The following is an 18,860-nucleotide window of genomic DNA, read 5'->3' on the forward strand; positions in this document are numbered from 1 at the left end:
ATCTGCGTGGTGTGTCTTCATTGCCTTTCACTAAAATTCCTCTTTCCTGTGAAACCAGTTGTGTTTGTGGGTTTGGGATCTTTTTTTCTTTCCTCTCCTTGTTCGCAGATCCACTTGATTTTTTTCTGGTGGTGTTACAACGAACATTGTGCAGTCCTCCTAACGCTTTGTCCATCAGTAATGTTTTCACTTTTTTCTTGTTCCTGTTTTAAGAGACACTATTGTTTTCTTTCTAAGGGCTGTATTTTTGTTATGTCTTGCATGATGAGTGAATTCAAAGTACTTTCAATGGCATAATACACTTAGTAGTGTAATTTTGTGAAAATGCTTCTCTATGAATTAAAAAAAATCATTTTATATTATTTCAGGGGTAAACCCTGAATTAATCAATCTTGGATGTGGTGTTTCTGTCTTCTAGAAATACATGAAGCTTAACTTTGTTTTTATAGGTTAAGAAGGAAAAAAGCAAACAAAGATGTTCAAAAGTGCAGGCGGTGGCAAAACAGGAGTGTGTGGATAAATTAAATAACATCACTAATCGGCAAATGAAACAAAAGATTACTGTAAGGAAGAATGACTGTTTGAAAATGGAGAGTGAAAACACAATAGAAGAAAAAGACAAAAGGAGTTTTTCATCTGGGGAGAGCTCAAAATTGATTAAAGTGCCAATGAAAGGGTAAGCTAAGGAAATAATCTCTAGCTCTTATTTGTAGTGCTATGTAAGTGTCTTAGGTTTTCTGATACTGTGGTAGTTGAAGTAGTTTCCTCAGTGGTGAAAGCCATAGTGAGTAGTCCACTGCTTCTCAAAAAATGAAGAAAAATTCTTTTTTGACAAAATGAAGCGCACGATGGAGGTTCAAATTTATTGCCTGCTCTAAAAAAAGAAAAGGGGAAACCAAAAGAAAACCCCCACCTAAATTCCTGTGATTTCCATGTCAACACTGAGGTAAAATGCATCTTCAAAACCAGAACTGAAGACTGGAGAAAGCAGTTATTTTTGTAGGAAAAGGCCACCTAGAAAAGAAAAGTAGGAACTTGGGGTTTGCTACTCCTCCCTTTTCTAGGTGATTTTAGTGATCTCCGTGCAGTTGGTGTTTTCCTTTTCATTAAGTTAATATGCCCTTTGTCAGGAGAGGGGAAAAGATGATATTACCAAACCAATCTCAAAAGTCTAAAGAAGGCACACGTATTTTTATGCAGACCTAAGCAGGAGCTTTTTCTGTCTGTCCTTCAAAGGAATCTCTGCTCTAGGTGCTTTCTGTACCGTGGCTATTGGATATAGTCCAGCTTAACCTGGATCTAGCTCAGATTCCACGTGTCCCCCTCACTCCTAGGGGAAGGGTTTTAAATACTTGGGCATATTCCACGATCTTTACAGTCAAGTCTGTGATTTTATCATAGATATTTTTTGTCTCGGTTGTTTCTGGACATCATCTTAAGTATGTCTGTTTCACAGAAATATTTTTTATAAACCTATTCACTTGGTGATTTTTTTTCTTTCTTTCTGTGTAATGCAGTAAAATTGCCCTGAATGCCAAAGGTGCAAAGAAAAGTAAAAGACAGCCTTCAAAGCAGAAGGCTCATCAGCAGATGAGCTCTTCCAGTGGCAATCATGGTCAAGTACCGGATGAGAGCACTTCCAGTGAAACATCTGAGGATGAAGGAAGGTATGCCTATAAGGAATGTTGAAAATAAAACTTACTTAATGACAAAAATTGGCCTGAGAGCTAGAGGCTAGTTTGGGTTTTTGTTGTGTGTTTAGGTTTTTTGTAAACCTGACGCCTATGAAGATTCTTGTTCTTTCGTGTGACCACCTGATGTTCTTTCTTGTTCTTTCTTGTTCTTTCCTGTGACTACCTGATGCGCTTTGTGTTGACAAACACTTCACTTTTGTTTAGAGTGCTTTTGAACATGCTGGCCAAGTCAACAATGAGGTCACGTGCACAAATTCTGATTAATTACATGAGTGTGTGCACAGGCATAGAAGTATTTCATGTGTTTAAAAAGGGTGAGGTATCTCAGTTTTTTTCACTGCAGGTACCTCAGGATTTTTTTGCCCTGCTCCCCGCTCCACCTTTTCTCTTGCAGCTGTTCCCTCCTGACTTCTTGCCCACCCTGAACTTACTTGTGTGGGTTGTGGCAAAGTGCGAAAGAGAAGTTGTTGACACTGTTCAGCCCTAGCTAAAAATCTGGTGTGTTAGCAACACTGTTTTGGTCAGAAATCTAACGCACAGCCCTGTGTGGGCTGCTGTGAAGAAAATAAACTGCATCCCAGCCAGACCCAGGACACCAGAGAATCCAAAATTACAGTTCTTTGACCTGTAGGAGAAGGATTCTCAGTACTGAAGGGAGCTGAACCCCTGGTATTAAACAGGGAATGCACGTAACCGTATAGCTCCATGTCTGTAGCTGTAAGATTTCTGTCACTTTGCGTGAAGTTTAGGGAACAGTTATTTCAACTGTTTGCTTAATATCTTGCGGAAAAATTAGCCTTCCAGTAGACATTAATAGCACACAATAATTGTTTCAGTCTTGAACTATATCTAGCAAAGTTACTATGCCAGATTTTAGTTTAATTCAGTTCTGCAATTAAGTTTTCAAAGCTACGGTAGGTATTATTCATAATGCAAAGTAAGCATTTCAGTACTGAAATATATTTCTGTTTTCTAGACCTGCAGCAACAACCAGGAGTGAAAGGAACGAGGTACTGTAAAACTAGTTTCTTGGTAAACAGTCTCTATCAGCTTTTAATCACTTCGATGGGAGCAGTGTTTATGTAGTGATCAACCAGATGTACAAATTGCTGCTGGTACGCAGCTTTATTGTATTTGAGACAAATCTGTGGGCTGTGAAGGAGAGAATGAATCATTCCTGCATTTGTAATGGTCTGTAATACTAGACAGTGGAATTACAGAAAGTACTGTATTTTTTGTAGGTCAGCATACCAATGGAAGTAACTGATGGCCCTGGTTTAACTCACTCATCTGACCCAACTTCAGAGGATGTCCGGTTAGAAGCTTCAGCCTACAAGGAGACTATGCTGCTGTTGGAAGAGCTTAGCGTGGTTCATACGGGTATGTTTTCAAGTCTCTGTCTTCAGCTGTTACAAGTTCCCCTTAAAACATGATTTCTTTGTAGGCACTCCTAAGTATTTTAATTTCATATTTTGATATAGTATCTCTTTGTGTCTAGAGATCCCCCTCAAAAGCTGTGAAACTGTCACCTAACCTGAGATGTTGCCTGCATTACCAGCCGATGTGCCTTACGTTATCATTGGTTCTCTGTCTAGTCAGAGCTGGAGAAGCAGTTTCTTGCAAAGTACAGTTCAGCTCCTTCTAATGCGGTCATCAAAAGTCAGCAAGAGCTTTTTCTTCTTTATATCCCCTTGATGTGGTTTAAGCCCAGCCACACCTAAACACCTAAGCACCACACAGCCACTCACTTGTTCCACCCCAGTGGGGTGGGGGAGAGCATCGGAAAGGGAAAAGTGAGAAAACTCATGGGTCGGCATGAGGACAGTTTAATAGCAAAAGCAAAAGCCACGCACGCAAGCAAAGCAAAGCAAGGAATTCATCCAGCACGTCCCATGGGCAGGCGGGTGTTCAGCCATCTCCAGGACAGCAGGGCTCCGTCACGCATAACAAATACTTGGGAAGACAAAGTGCCATCACTCTGGATGTCCCTCCCTTCCTTCGTCCTCCCCCAGCTTTATATGCTGAGCATGATGCCGCGTGGCATGGCACATCCCTTGGGTCAGCTGTCCCAGCCGTGTCCCGGCCCGGCTCCTTGCGTACCCCCAGCCTGCTCGCTGGTGGGGTGGGGTGAGGAGCAGAAAAGGCCTTGGCTCTGTGTGGGCGCTGCTGGGCCATAACGAACACATCCCCGTGCTACCAACCCTGTTTGCGGCACAACTGTAAAACATGGCCCCGTACCAGCGACTGCGAAGAAAATTAACACTATCCCAGCCACAACCAGCACCCCCCTCTAACAGCTAATGACAAAGAGTACAGCAAAATAATGGCTTTGCTTAAAAATAATAAGTACATATATATAACAAATTTCAACTGTCATACGATGCTTGCATATGTGCACAAGGCATTATATAAACATAAGCATCACTTACTAGGGCTCTTAAACTATGCTAAAATTTCATTAGGCAAGTGTTAACCTTGGCCGAAGGCCAAACTCCCCCCCCAGTGCTGCCACTGCCCCTCCTTGACAAAACGGGGCGAAAAAGCTGGTGGGTCAGTGTGAAGGCAGGGCTGTCACTTCCCAGTGACTGTCACTGGCAAAACAGACTCCACCGATTAAAATACATTTGGATAGTGAGAAACAAAGACCCCAAACCTGAGAAGGACACGTCGGCACCCCCCCTGCTCAAGCTCTGCTGCGCTCCTTCCCTGCCACCTCCCCAGGCAGCGCGGGGAGGCTGCGGTCGGCAGTCGGGACGTAGCAGTTTCTGTGCTGCTCCTTCCTCGTCCCTTTTCCCTGCTCCAGTGTGAGTCCTCCCCCAGGCTGCAGTCCTTTGGGGAAAATCTCCTCCAGCCTGGGCCCTCCATGGGTCGCAGGTCCTTCGGGAAGGATCCGCCTGCTCTGGCACGGGGTCCTCCGCAGCACTGCGCTGTGGGTATCTGCTCCAGCATGGTTCTCTCCGGGGCTGCAGGGGAATCTCTGCTCTGGCACCTGGAGCAGCACCTCTCCCTCCTCCTTCGCTGACCTGGGTGTTCGTTTGCGGGGCTGGTTTTCACATGCTTTTCCCCTTCTCTGCCCGTGTGGTGGTTTCGCCCTTTCCTACATTTGTTTTTCCTGAGGAGCTGCCAGCACGGCTGAGAGGCTCAGCTGTGCCCTGCGGTGGGTCCATCGAAACCGTCCATGGCCAGCACGGGGCGACCCCTGGCTTCTTCTCACAGGGACCTTCCCACTAACCTGCCACCTGCACCTAATACAGCAAAGCACTGAACAGCTTATACATTGGGCAGTATTTGTGCAGCTTTGTGTCTTTTCTGTCTAAAAACAGGTTCTGCTACTTTGTTGAAAATGCAAAACATGCTTCTTGAATATGAACAGAGAATAGAATGTCAGAAAAATCGGAATAAAGCGCTCTCAAGAGAAGTGAGGAAATTGGAAGATGAAAGGGAGGAGTCACAGTTCAGAGCGGAGAAGACTCAAGATTTGAAATCCGTGTTGGCTCACCAAGAAGCGGAATGGAAAAGGGGTATCCAGAGCCTTAAGTATGTAAATTGTGGTCTGATAATGTATTATCTTGTCAGTGGTTTTGTTCCGAAAGACACCGATGGTGCAGGCAACAGGATGAGAAGTTTCCAGTCTTTTGGGTTTGGGTTTTTTGAATCCCGTGGGCCAGTTATGCTATGAAGTACATAATGTGAGAGGGGAAAAACGTCCGGATACCAGCTCCATGTACAGTCTTCTGGATGTTGTTCTAACTTTGTTTTCTAGCAAGAAAAGAGCAAGAGAGTGTGTACGGGGAAATCAGATTTATAAGAGAGATCTGAGAGATGGTTGGGTGTGGGTTTTTTTTTCGTTTTGTCCTCGCAGCTTCAGTTGGCCTATAATACTAGGATTTCTGGTAACTCCACCCAGTGCAAGTCAAACCAGAGCTTAGAGCATTTGTTTGCTTACCTGTTTGTTTGTTGGAAAGGTCAAGTTTGGGATTGCCCCTTTCCCCACACTCCTGAGCTAGACCCGGAGGTGTGAGGTTTCTCATCGCTGTTGACATCACGTCAGACAGGGGTGGCCAGCAGGCACCGTAGGCAGTTGAGCAAGGACAACTGCAGAGCCCTGGCCTGGGAGGGGAGATCTCCTCGTGGTGATCCCCGGTGGGATGGCGTGGCTGGGGAGCTGGCCCAGCAGGGCCAGGCGGCCCAGGCAGAGAGCGAGCTCAGCAGGAGCCACCGTGAGCTGGCAGCTGGGGCGGCCCGCAGCGGCCTGGGCTGTCTGGGGGGCAGCAGTGCCAGGGCACTGGGGGCAGTGAGTGCCCACCCCTCCTCAGGGCTTGCTGAGCTGTGTCTCGAGCCCGGGGTCCGGTTTTTGGCCGCCCAGCCCAGGAGATCTTGCCCAGCCCGTGTGAGGTCGGCAGGGAGATGCCGGGCTGGCGCGGGGGCAGGAGCACCAGCCCTGTGAGGGGAGGCTGCGGGAGCTGGGCCTGGGGGAGTTGGGCCTCCCAGCGCGGGGGAGGGGAGTACGAGGAAGACGAGGCCGGTCCCAGCTTGGCCTGGGTTTGACTTCAGCAGGTGTTCAAAATCCTCAAGCATCTGTCAAGTATAAAGAAGTAGTATTTTCATTCTAAGTGAATTCTCCAAGCAGCGTTAATTTGTACTTTCGAAAGTTACACTTTTTGCGAAATTACCCTAGAAATTACATGTAAAGCTTTTTCCTTGCAATATACGCCATTCAAATACAAATGTTTCTGTCAGTCTTTCAAGTAATTTTAGTGGTGGTTGATTCTTGTTTTGCAGAATTTCTAAAGCAGGCTTTCAATTGGCAGTTCTTCCCTTACGCTGACACTTGATTTTTTTTTTTTTTTTTTTTTCTTGTTGACTGTTGTGAGTATATGGGAAAAAATAGTCAAAATAATGATCAAACACAAAGCTGCTTGCTTGTTTGGGTACCGTGGGCACACCATGGACCGTTTTTTACCATGTCAGTGCTTATTGCTGATTGTTTCAGTTGGTAAAGAAGCTGACCTTCCATAAGGCTTTCCTTGTAAGTCAGCTTCAAAATGAAATTGCTGTAGTTTCTCCCAGAGGTAGATCCGACTGGGGTTTAAAACTGTTTTTAATCGTATTCAGCTTAAACCCCATGCATTTCTGAATCTGGTTTTGAACACTGACATCCTTCTGGAGTAAACAGAAGCTGCTTGTTCTGCCTGTGGTCAGCAGTTGTTTTAGACTTACAGAAGGCTTGCTGAAAAATTGTTGGGTCTGCCATAGGTAAGTGGCGTGCTGATTCACCAGTATTGCTTCTGGTCACTGAATCCGTAATGTGTAGGCAATGCTCAGTATACTAAGAAAATGTATACTAACCATAGTAAAAGTTTACGATGCTTTGATCTGATGAGACAACAAACTCCTTTTTCAGCAAAATGGCTGTAATATGAAGATGGATTTTTTTAATTTTATTATAGAAGTGTGCACACTGGTGTGTGTTTCCCTATACAAATTTAAAAATAACTGATAAATCACTCAAAGGTTTTTTTCTGTATCTTGTACAACTGATACCATGCACAATGGCATGAAGTTAGAATTCTTTAAAAAGTTGAAAAGTACAGTAAAAATATGAACTCTGAAAACGTTTAACATTTTTTATGGTTTGAGTTGTCTCTGCAAGTTCATCATGTGGAATATCTACTTTTATATCAGTGCTTTTGTTTCTCAAATACTCCGTTAAATCCCAGATCTTCTTTGAAACAAGAAGAAGAAAAGAGGCTCAGAGTAGAAGTGCTGTGTGAGAAAAGGAGAGAAGACCTCCGAAGGAAAGAAGATCAATGTTGTAAAGAGATGGAGGAGAAACAGAAACTTGAGTTACAGTCTAGGAATTTAGAAATGGAGTTAAGAACACTGAGAAAGCTCTTGAAACAGGTCTATTAAATAATGAATTAAACTCTTTGTCTTATTTTCTGCTTCTTTTCAATTGTATTCCAGTATGCCTAGAGAAGGAGGCGCTTTGTTCACGGAAGAGGCGTTGGATAACAGTTGTCAAATTTTGAGAACAGTAGAGTACAGTTGGTTCACAATTGGGTGGTTGTTATTTTTTTTTTTTTTGCTTTGCAGTTTATTATTCCCTTTTTCCTTTTTCAAAATTTAGGTTTCATTTGTATTTCAGGCAAAGCCTGACCTTTTTTTGAATTACTACAAAACATCCTGTATTTCGCCTTCTTAAATTTTCATAAGAAAATTTAAATTTATTTATTTATAGGTGGATTATCATAACGGTGGGGAATCAAAAATGTTTTCAAGTATGCAAGGGAGAATGGGAAGATGTATTGCTAGCTCTGTTTTTTCTTAAGATGCAAGCAGTTTTATTGTATTACTGCAGGTTGAAGAGGAACGTGACGAAACACAGAGACAGCGCTCTCAGGAAAAGAGGGCCAGAGCCCTTCAAGAAGGAATTTTGAACAACCACCTTGGGAGACAAAAGGAACTAGAAGAAGAGACAAGAAGATCTATCGGAAAAAAATCAGAGGTAAGCAGATTTTTTTTCTAATAAATTACATTTCACCATGTTTGTTTTAAAGTCATAATAAATCTTACATAACTTTTTCTGTTTCTTGATGTTTATTTACTGTTTACCAGTGTAACTTATCTGGGTAAATACCTTTCTTGTTTTCTCTTATGTCTAAAAGTTCTGGAAAGCAGCATCACTCCTGTATGTACCTGAATTACTTGTGCAAGTTGGAAGCTAATAGAAGACACTATTTACACCGTTTCTTAACCTATCTGTTATTTTCCATTTCATAGACATTTTGTCATCGCTTTTTAGGCTTTCTAGCAGTGAAACACCTAGCTACCTATGGCAAGGTTGACCAGGAAGAAAGTTGTTTGACAGTGTTTGTGTTTCCATTGCTTTTATTTTTTAATTAGTTATTCCCTTATTGAACTTACTTCAAGTATGCCTTTCTTTGCCACCTCCACATAACTAAAATTTTATGATCGACTCTCAGCAATGAATTCAGCTCTCTGTAAGAGTTAGAGTAACTGGAGGAGAAAAAGCAATCATAAACACTGTATTAAAAAAGATCTTGAAAAGAGTTTACTGAATTTCCTAAAGAATGTGCAGTGCCTTGAAGCCTTTTTGTTCCTGGCTGTGCTGCCCAATAAATGTAGGGTGAATGTGTTTAAGTGGGAAAAAGTTATACATACAATAAAGAGGAAATATCCAGGACTATTGCATTCCGGGGGTGATTGGGTCTTATAGCTAACGTTCAGTAATACAAAAGGATAAGTGTTCAGAAGACATTTGAGAAGGAAAATACCCTGTCTGGCCTTGTTTTTACCAGATCTGTAGCACAACTAATTCAACCTTAAAGGCAGTATTATAAAGGCATGCACATACAAGAAAGCGCTGTCATTTTAAAAGCTTTGGTTGCTGGTTTAAGGGGGGAAAAAACCGTAACTGTATATTTGGGATGTTCATTTAGGTTTTAAGGCTATGTTGCACTTCCGTTGGGTACGTACGTTGTACATGTGCATGGGTTCACAGAGTAGCTTATTGCCTGAAACTTCATCTTTGAAGTCATGCTTCGGTACTAGAAATGTTAAAATGCAGTTTATTGCTGCAGGTTTTTTGTAGATTCATTTCCCAATTGGCTCTTTATTCATTTTCCCTGTCATTCAGGAATCCAGCACTGATAGAGAACAGGATCTGTTGTACAAGAATCAGTTACTACAAGATGAGATTGCTATGCTAAGGCTAGAACTCACTCAAGTAAGACTTAGGCACCAGGAGGAACAAGGAAAATATTTAAAGGAAAATGAGACCTTGAAAGAAAAAAATGAAGCTCTCAAAAAGGAACTTAAACTGCACAAGGAAGCATTAAGACAAATGTTTTTTCAGTTCAACGCGGAGCTGGGCTTAGTAAAGAGAGAATCTGCAGTGCTGACTTCCAAACTTGAGCAGACAAACAAAAGCAAAGACAGACTAGAGACAGAAATTGAATCACTGCGTTCCTCCCTGAACGCTGCAGTTCAAGAACTTAAACTTCATTTGTCATCAAAAAGCAATGCTGAACGAAGATTTCCCAGAGAACGTGATGAATGCCTTTGCTTGCAAGTCGAGCTCCATCGTGACCTCTCTGACGTGCAAGAAACCAACAAGAGCTTGTCTCTGCAGCTGTGTAAAGCTAAAAGCAAAGCTAATAGGCTAGAAAATGAGCTTCACCAGTTGAAGCAAATGCTCGGAGAAAAAGCTTTGCTTTTAGAAATGACAAAAAAGAATTAAGTCAAGGCCAGTGTCGGGCAAAGGAATGTGATCATGCTCGACAACTTGAGAAAGATCCAGTAAGCAAACTTGTGATAAAACAGGAGTCCCTGCAGGAGCGATTGGCCCAGCTCCAGAGTGAAAACCTTTTTACTCCATCAGCAATGGGAAGAGATGCAGAACAAGAGGATCATGAAAGAAAAAATAGCGGATTATGGGCAGGAGCGTTTTAAAGACATTTTCAACAAACTTAGAGCTGATACAGAAAAGCAAGTTTATCTAACAGAAGAGCGAAACAAGGATTTAAATGCCAAGCGTACTGATTTAAGGGAACAAGTCTTTAAATACGAGACTGACGTAGTAGAAAGACAGGTAAAGTATATGCGTAGAAAGAACAATTTAAAGTTTGTCCGTTCTTGAAATTAGTTTGTTCCTCCAATGTATCCGGTGTAAGTTACATGCATGGGACCAAAGAATACTCATTTGTTCTGGTTTGTTATGTTTCCCTCGGAGTTGCGGAAAGTTTTGGCAACGGGGATATTAGTCCTCAGATCTAAGCAGAGAACAGAAAAAAGGTATCCAAGTCTAAGCTTTGATCAAGAAAGGTGATTCTTCTCTAGAACTTTTTTCCATCTATTTTCCTTAGTCCATGTTATGCCCTATAGAATAGTCTAAAGTATTTGATGGTTTTGATGTAAGTATTGCACAGATGACATGAATGAGAGTGGTATAAAAGGAGGAACCATCCAATACACGAGGGCTGAGAAATGAAGATACAGAGAAGTGAAGTGGTTGGGGATAGATTTATATGAAGCTTCTATAGAGGGGAAAAAAGAGGTTCTCTGTAAGCTGCTGTCAAGATTGAAGAGTATTAGTAATGTCCAGCTGTTGATTTCTGTATGTGTTTTGAGGGTTCTGAGGGGCCTGCCTGTTCCTCAAAGTTCATGTCAGACGGTGACCTTAAGCTTTCTCTTTTATGATGTGTAGCCACACTCCAGCAGTACTGTCAATCATTGTAAACTGTGACTTGCTTTGTATTCTTACTACCAAAATAATGGGTTTCTTTTGAAGATCATGTGAGAGAGTGTGTGTGTGTATATGTATATAGCTATATATATATTATGAGCTATCCAGATTTTTGTAAACCTAATCTATCAGTATTTCTAAAACGAGCTGAGTAAGAAGACTACAAGAGGATGTGATTCAACATACCCTTAAAGTGTATCTCAAAGGAGCTTTCAGATATTTGTATTCATTTAATTGTATTTGTATAGTGAAGAAACAGAAGAAAGAACAATCTAACACAAAGTCCTGCCTTCAGTCACCGGAGTAATATTTGCAGTCAAACTGTGGCTCTTAGATCACAACAGATTTCTTTGGGTTTTGTTAGAAAAAAATACCCGATTGCAGTGTGTTCCTGTGTATTGTTCAAGGAAGAACAATACCTGAGCCTTTTTTATGTGTTAGGAAACAGAAATCCTCATGAACAGCTGCTGATAGTCAAAGGTGCGCAGCTGAGAAAGATGATGAGAGGTCATCATCTGTGCAGATGCCTGCTGGTGGCAGGCAAAATTTCATACTTTTGGGTTCAATCTAGACAGGTCTAACCGTATAACAAAATAAGTTAAAGGCGTATTTCATGTTCTTAGAACTTTCTTCATGCTAATTTAACTGTTTCGTTAGGGCATGTTTGGACAACTGCAGCAGGAGCTTGCTGCTGCACTTAAAAAGCAATCTATGCCAGAAGCTTCACTTGAAGTTACTACACGCTACCACAGTGACCTGGAGAGAGACAAGCTGCGCTTGCAAAAGGAGTTGGAAAAAAAGGTGAAAACTAAGGTAGTTAATGTCTGTAACTATATGAATAAATCTGAGCGTAGCTGTTGAAAGCAGGAGCGAATGTTGTCCTTTTGTACCACCTTTTGCAGTGTTCTTACGAAAACTGAAGTATAGAGGGAACCAGAGGAGCTTTGCAGGAAAGCTGTAGGGTGATTCTGTGTGTGTGTGCATGTCATCTTATCCCCCAAAGTTGTAACCTCATCCTGTCGCTTCTAGAGTATTCCTTCTTCCCACCAGCTCCAGCTGCTGTTCTTGGTTATGGTTCCTAAGGTGTGTTTTACACTCCACACCAACCTTGGCCATAGGTCTTGGATGGGTGGAGGAGAGCTTAGGCCTGTTTCTGTGTAAGTTACTGCATTCTCCTGCGCTCTTGTCTTTTCCGGCCACCTTACTTTTTCTTCTGCCACTGTTGCTTTCACAGACGCAGAAGCAGAACATGCTGGCTCTGACATCCAAGGACTTGCACAGCACGTGGGAGGAGCACTTGAAGTCAAGATCCCACCTTGAAGAGCGCGTTGCTCAGCTGGACGAGGAGAAGGCTGAACTGTTGCAACAGGTGAGCCCAGAAAATTCTCCAGGCACCGAGCCAATACCCAGGAGAACCACATGCACCTTCTGGTCAGGTTCTTACATATCATTGTTTTCTGTTATCCCTGCCATTCAGGCTGCGAGTACCTTTTCGTTTGGGGGTCATGGAGGAAGCAAATAAAAGCTAGATGGGTATCCTTGTGTAAGTTCTGGAGTGGCTCTGTTGGGAAGAGTTCCCAGTGTGGTTTGCTATCAGTTGAGCACATCGAGCAAGGCCACAGTTCCCAGTTCTTCCTTGGATTTTGTGTGGTCATCTTCTGACCCCTTGGTTTCTGGGCAGGTTTAAAATGCTTGATGTTTCCAGTGCGTGTGTGGAGGAGCTGCTGTATGTTTTCAGCGTAGCGGGAGCTTGAAAGCCTTGCAGAAAAACATACTGAAGGAATGCTGGGTAAATGAACGAGTGCTTGGGAAACAAGCAGCGCCTGCCAGTTGCCAAGGGACAGCCTTCCCCTTTTCTCCTTTTCTGTAGAGGGAAAATGGAAGTACAAAGTCAAAACAGCTGCCAGCTCTCCTCTGGTGTGGCTGAGAAAACACCAAGAGGAGGAAAACCAGCATGTGGCTAAGTAAATGGCCACACAGAAGAGGTGGAGGTAATGGCCGAGGGGAATAAAATGTTGAAGAACTCCAAAAGATCAGATTCCTCCACAAGCCCCTGCCTGCTGGTTGCTGGAAGATCCCATGAAAGCTTTGGATGGATCCATGTTCTCCCATGAAGTGCATACCTACGTAATCCCTACTATGAGCAGAGGCACTGCCAAAAGTGTTCTCCAGCATCTTTTCCACCTGTTATGTCTAGAAGAGGATGGCCTTTGCTTCAGCGAGGGCATCTGTTTCTGTAGTTACGTATTGGTCTGTTTGATGTGAAACCTGAAGGGATGGAATATCCTCAGGAATTCCGTCCCATGGCATTCTGTGGAACGTGGCTAACGGATAGAGACGTCCGGCAGCTTCTCTGTGGAGAGCGCTAGATGCACAGACTGTACGTAGGTATTTTTCCTGTGCTCTGTTTGTGTGATACACTTTCAAAAGAGAAAAGAAAGATGTGAGAGTGAAAGAAAGGAAGTGAAGAAGCTGGTAGAGTTGAAACGCCCAGCTGAACTACGTCTGGCCCAAGAAATGAAAAGAAACCTCGATCTGCAGAAAGACTGTAAGAGGGACGGCTTTTTAGCGTGGTGAAGAGGTATCCCTGCGTAGAAGTCATGTTTTATTAAACTTTAGTGTAAAAATAGGTGTACCTAACTGTGAGCAGATGCCGGCCTCGTGTTAGTTCTTGCAAGGTACTTCTGTACACCACCCCCTAGTTTTCACTAGCTGCCAAAACAACTGCAGGTGCAGGTTGCCCTGCAGTTCTCCTGGGAAAAAGGGAGTCTTTCATTCCTCTTTTCAGGTGAAATCTGGACTCTCCAAGTGTATGTGGCACAGGAATACTGGTTTTTCCTGGTAATTCCTAGTGTGTCAAGCACGTTAAAGATGAAGCAAGCTGCGTCTGTGCTGTTTACATGAGAGTATGTGAAAAAGTCCAGTTTTGTTCCTTTGCTTCATTGTTTTCATGACTAGTTTGCTGTGCAGGTTGAAGAGGCTGCTGAGCAGAGCTACGAAGGAACTAAGGGTGTATGAGGAGAGAGGGGGACTGTCCCAGCTTAATTTGCAGGGAGAAGTGAAGAACAGGTATTCTGAAGTGGTCAATGAAATTGGCAGATTAAGAACAAAGGTGAGCTTTATTTTGTTTGGGTTATTGTGGTGTTTTTTCTTGTGAAACCTTTGTTCTTTCTTTATACTTCTTTTCATATTGTTGACTTTTTTTCTTGGCTGTATTTCTGAAATTATTTGGCTGTTTTTTGATGTTCGTTCTATGGTCACAGTAGTAGGCGACTGTAATACTGATGTAGCTCTTAGGGGTAAAGACGGAAGTGTTACGTACACAGCAGTATCTGCGAGGGCACATCAGGGGTAGGCTGTCCTGCAGAGGAAGGGCAAAGCAAGAGCCACAGCAAGGCTGGCAGGGTCTGTGACCACACAGGCCAGGGATCAGCCCCACAGGCCCTCACCAAGAAGAGCAGAAGAGTTCTGGGGACAGTAAGCAGAGTGCGCCAAGAGTGCAGATCACCAGGCCGGTCCATAGGGATGGGCAGGTCTGCAGTCCTACTGGGCCGTCACGTCCATGGGTGAGGGTCAGGGCTGAGAGCAGTGAAGGCCCAGCACAGGCCTGGCTGCAGCTTGAGGCCGTGGCAGCATCGTCGGGCTCCGACGGATGCATTCCCTCTCGGAAGAGAGGGGAGTAACGCCACCATCACTCGGAACAGCTCTGTGCAGTTGGCCTTGCCCAAGGTCACCCCCTGAAGCCTGTCTCGGGCACGAGTTGAGCAGGAGGCAGGTGGGGGTTTGCTTTTCGGAATGGTGTCTTTGCTTCCCAGGGCACAATGCAGTGTGAGGTGGTGCGGAAGAAACCCTGTAACTTGTTGCTTACTAGTAGCTGACTCAGTCCGTCTTTCCTGGTCTTAGAGACCCACAAATGGTTTTGAGGTTGCTCTGCGGCGAATGAAGAGACGGGACGCAGCTTGATGCAAGCAAATGTCAATTTATTGTACAGAAGCACACGTTTTTATACACTTTCAGAAGCTGCGCGTTTCAAACTAATTGGTTCTTGAAGCTAAGCATTGCATACTAGGCAATCCCTGATTGGTGGTTAACTACCAGCAATTAACAGCAAGGTGTTACCTTTCCTTGGCGCCATCCGTCTCCCACTCCCCTGTGCTCTGCAAACATGCCTCATCATGTTAATTGCTGTCTAGACAAGCTCGAGCACATTCCCCTCAGCTAACCGATTGCCGCGCATGGTCCTAGTTTCCAGCCCGCTCCTGCATTGCTCTGGCCGTTCGGTAGCATGTGACCTTTTAGCTGCTTCTCCGCTCATTACTGAGATAGCTGTGTTTCAAAGTTATGCTCCTTTTTAGAAGATATTATTGTAGAACGAGTCAACTGCCTTGACAGTGGCTCATTTTTAGTTCACAGGTTAGCAGCATATTTGTGTTCCTGTTGGAAGAGTTATTTTGAATGACAGGGAATGGAATTACGTTTGGGCAATTTTAAATAAGTGTAAAGTTTCTACGTATTTTAGAGACTTTCAAGTGTTGACTCTGCTGGTTTCCCCCACTTTTTTAAAAATAAAAGATGATGGGATATCATGTTTTATGGTTAATAGGTATAGACGATGGATGTTTCTGGAGGGGGAAAGAAGGGGATAGAGCTGTAGTTGACCATTGGGACCTATGGGAAGTCTGATATTTCCTGGAAATCTTTTGAAAACAAACTGCAGCTTTGACCTAAAGAGACTGTCTTCTGCCACCACTGCTGCAAAAGCGGTGTTCTGAACTGCTACTTCCAGATCGTTTAGCGTAATGGAAGAGAAGGGTACCCGTTTCTTGCCTTGTCAGTTCTGTGACAAAGCTTTGACCGTGTGACAGCATGTGACAATTCCTCTGAAGCGTGACACATGGTTCTTTTTCTGATGAAACCAGAATGTGGCTGTGATGTAACTGGGTATGGGTGTGTTTGATTTCCTATGATCGTATGAACATCTCGCAGAAGAATAGCCCTGGTGCTTTTCAGCCTAGCCCTGCGGGTGTCATGCCGCTGGTTTGGTACCTCTCGGTCCGTGACCCACTGCAGAACTGAGGAAGGATGGGAACCTGAGGAATGCTGTCAGAAATTATGTGAAAGCTGTTCTTGTTTTAAAAGAAGAGCCTGGTTTCACTTTTGTGATAAATAGTCTTGATGGCCAACTCCTTTACCAATTTTCACAGATTTGACTAATTTTAGATCCCTCTGAGTTCCCTGGTTTTTTCCCCTTTCCTGTCTACAGGTTGATGAACTTTCCCAGCAGCTGGAGATAGAGCCTAAAAAAGGCATGCAGCTAGAAGCACAAAATCATGATTTGCGAGAGGAGTTGTCCACCATGCGTGGGAACCATGAAAACCTGGAGAAGAGCAAAAGCCAGCTGAAAGAAGAGGTGGCTAATCTCAAACACCATATGGAGACTAACATGGTGGATCGCAGCCAAATAGAACAATCCAAAAGAGAGGTGGAAGAGTGAGCTGAACAAGAAATAAGACAAAAACTGCAAGAAGTCAACCTGATTTTGCAGGTAAGTTAATTTCTTATGTGTGTCTGTTATAGACTTCTGTTTTGGTTGTCATTTTTAGGGGCGGGGGGTGGTGCCTGATTCCATGTGTTACGCTGTACTTCTGTTTTTCCTGAAGGGCAGTGGGAGAAGGGAATATGGTTGGGCAAGACGCTTTCATGTGCGTGCAGTGTGCCTGCAGGCCCTGAATCAAAAACTTGCCAAGGTAGAATTTCATTTTGCAGTTCTTGGAGGGGTATCACTGTCCACTGGTCTTGTTCTCATTGTTTATCCTTGAATGGGTATTGCAACTTAGAGTTGTCACAGCCAGGCATACGCATCTTCCTTAGTCATTGCACAAGGGGCAACGCTCAGAAAAGAAGTCACCAAAGCTGCAGGGTGGGGGCTGGGGGTGCGGCATCTCCATAATTTCTTTGAGGAATGCTATGCCCTGTCCTACAGAGGTTGTGTTCTTCCATCAGTAGCTTTGATGAAGAATAGTGCTAAGATGGGGGTTCTTTCTGAATGAAAAGAATCATTTAGTGTGGTAGTTCCAGGGTTCTGCCCTGGTCGCTGATGGCAGTGAGGAGGCACAGTTGCCTCGCTGAATAGAGCTGGGCCCTTGAAATTGGGTACGTGCAATTGACTGGCGAGGGGAGTTCTCTTTTTCTTTGCGGTGGTTGAAAGTGTGTATCTACTTCAGATGCAGGCAGCCTCCCAGGACAGATTAGAACAAATCAGAGCCAGTCGTCATGCTTTGCTGACAAGCCAGCTAGAACACGGAATTGGAGACCTCGAACGTGAATTGGACAGGATAAAAAATACCCAACGAGACAGTATTTTTCAAAAAGAATCTGTACAGGCAGAAGCGGAAAAGTACAAAGACCTGTATCTGGAGGAAGTTAAAAATGGAAGGTGCCTAGGAAATAAACTGGAAGGGTAAGTCCATGCATTTTTGGCGTGATAATAAGATACTACTTTTTCCTCAAGCAGTTTTCTTCGTTAAATACCTTTTCTACATCTGGTCAGCATTATGCATAAGAGAGCATATTTGTGATGAAAGTACCTTAAGGCTCCCCCCTGTTCATTGGCACTATCTTCGTTTCTCTTCAGTGTTCCAGCAGTAACACCACCGATCATGGGCATTAATAGGATATTTTTGAAGTTGAGTTTGTTTTAACAGGCAGCCTTTTTGCCAGTCTCTAATCTCCTCTTCTTATTCTAAGTACGGCAGAAAAGAGAATGTCATGTCCTTTACTGCTTGAATAAGGATAGGCCCTTCAGAGAACGGCATTTGGTGCTATGAAGAAGAACAACAAAAATCTTTTGGCTTCCATTTTAGCCGCATGTCATAGGTTTCAGCTTGCTTTGGGAAAGGAAGGGAAGCCCAGAGTTCTTACGCCGGTGATGTACCTTTCAGGAAGAGCTATGTAAACACACGGTGTGCACAGACTGCTTTGAGGCCTTAATGCTGAGAAGTCCAAAGAATTGGTTAACTCTTGCTGCTTCCTGCAGGTAGTGTGGCTACCTAGAAATAGGCTCTTCAAAAAACCTCAGATCAAATTATGGACATTTTTTTTGAACTCTCTTAATCCCTTCCACTTTCCGAAGTCAGATAATAGTCAAAGACCTGGAGGGTAACTTTGCGGAAGTGTTATTACCAAAGATAATTCTTTGTATGCTTCTGAATGTTTCAGAGCTAATGAGAGATGAGCAGAAGCCAACGCTAAGCTCCTTCAGGAGTGCCATGGAAGCAAACCTTTAATTGCAAGCAGCGCTGTCAGTGGTCCAGTTCTGTATTCAACTGAACTGGGACATATTAGCAACAATCCGGCACTGAATAGAAGTCTAAATCTAGGAGGAAGCTTCCTAACCCCGACCGGGAATACGTTACCATCAAGAAACAGAGTTGAAGCCTATGTGGCTAAGGTAAGCGTTTTTAAATACTGGTCTCAACTAGTGTTGAAGAGTATCTGTAAGCAAGGTTGTGCTTTTCAGTCTAAAGTTAGAATCCATTTCTAGTTCCAAACCATATGCTCTAATATGCTAAACCAAATTGCTCATCAAACCAGTATACAACTAGGTGGTAGAAATGAAGACTTCTGGTCATTAGGGTTATAAAATTTCCAGAAGCACTCAAAGACCAAAAAATACTGAGTTCTAAATGATGAACTGCGTAACAGGTTTTTTTTGCAAGTTCTCTTTTGCAAGAGAAACTGTGGTGAAGAATACTGTGGCATAGGAAGCTCCCAAATAAGCTCTTCAGTAAAATTTAATGCGGATGCCCCATCCCTGGCAGTGCTCAAGGCCAGGCTGGGTGGGGCTTGGAGCAACCCGGTCTAGTGGAAGGTGTCCCTGCCCATGGCAGGGGGGCTGG

The 18,860-nt window shown here is 43.6% G+C and overlaps 1 pseudogene; it reads left to right on the plus strand.

Annotated features, from left to right (window-relative positions):
- Positions 1–18,860, plus strand: part of LOC129734544 (ankyrin repeat domain-containing protein 26-like) — a 50,633-nt pseudogene that overhangs the window by 22,153 nt on the left and 9,620 nt on the right.

The sequence above is a fragment of the Falco cherrug genome, chromosome W (assembly GCF_023634085.1).
Source record: "Falco cherrug isolate bFalChe1 chromosome W, bFalChe1.pri, whole genome shotgun sequence".
In the NCBI taxonomy this organism is placed as follows: Eukaryota; Metazoa; Chordata; class Aves; order Falconiformes; family Falconidae; genus Falco; species Falco cherrug.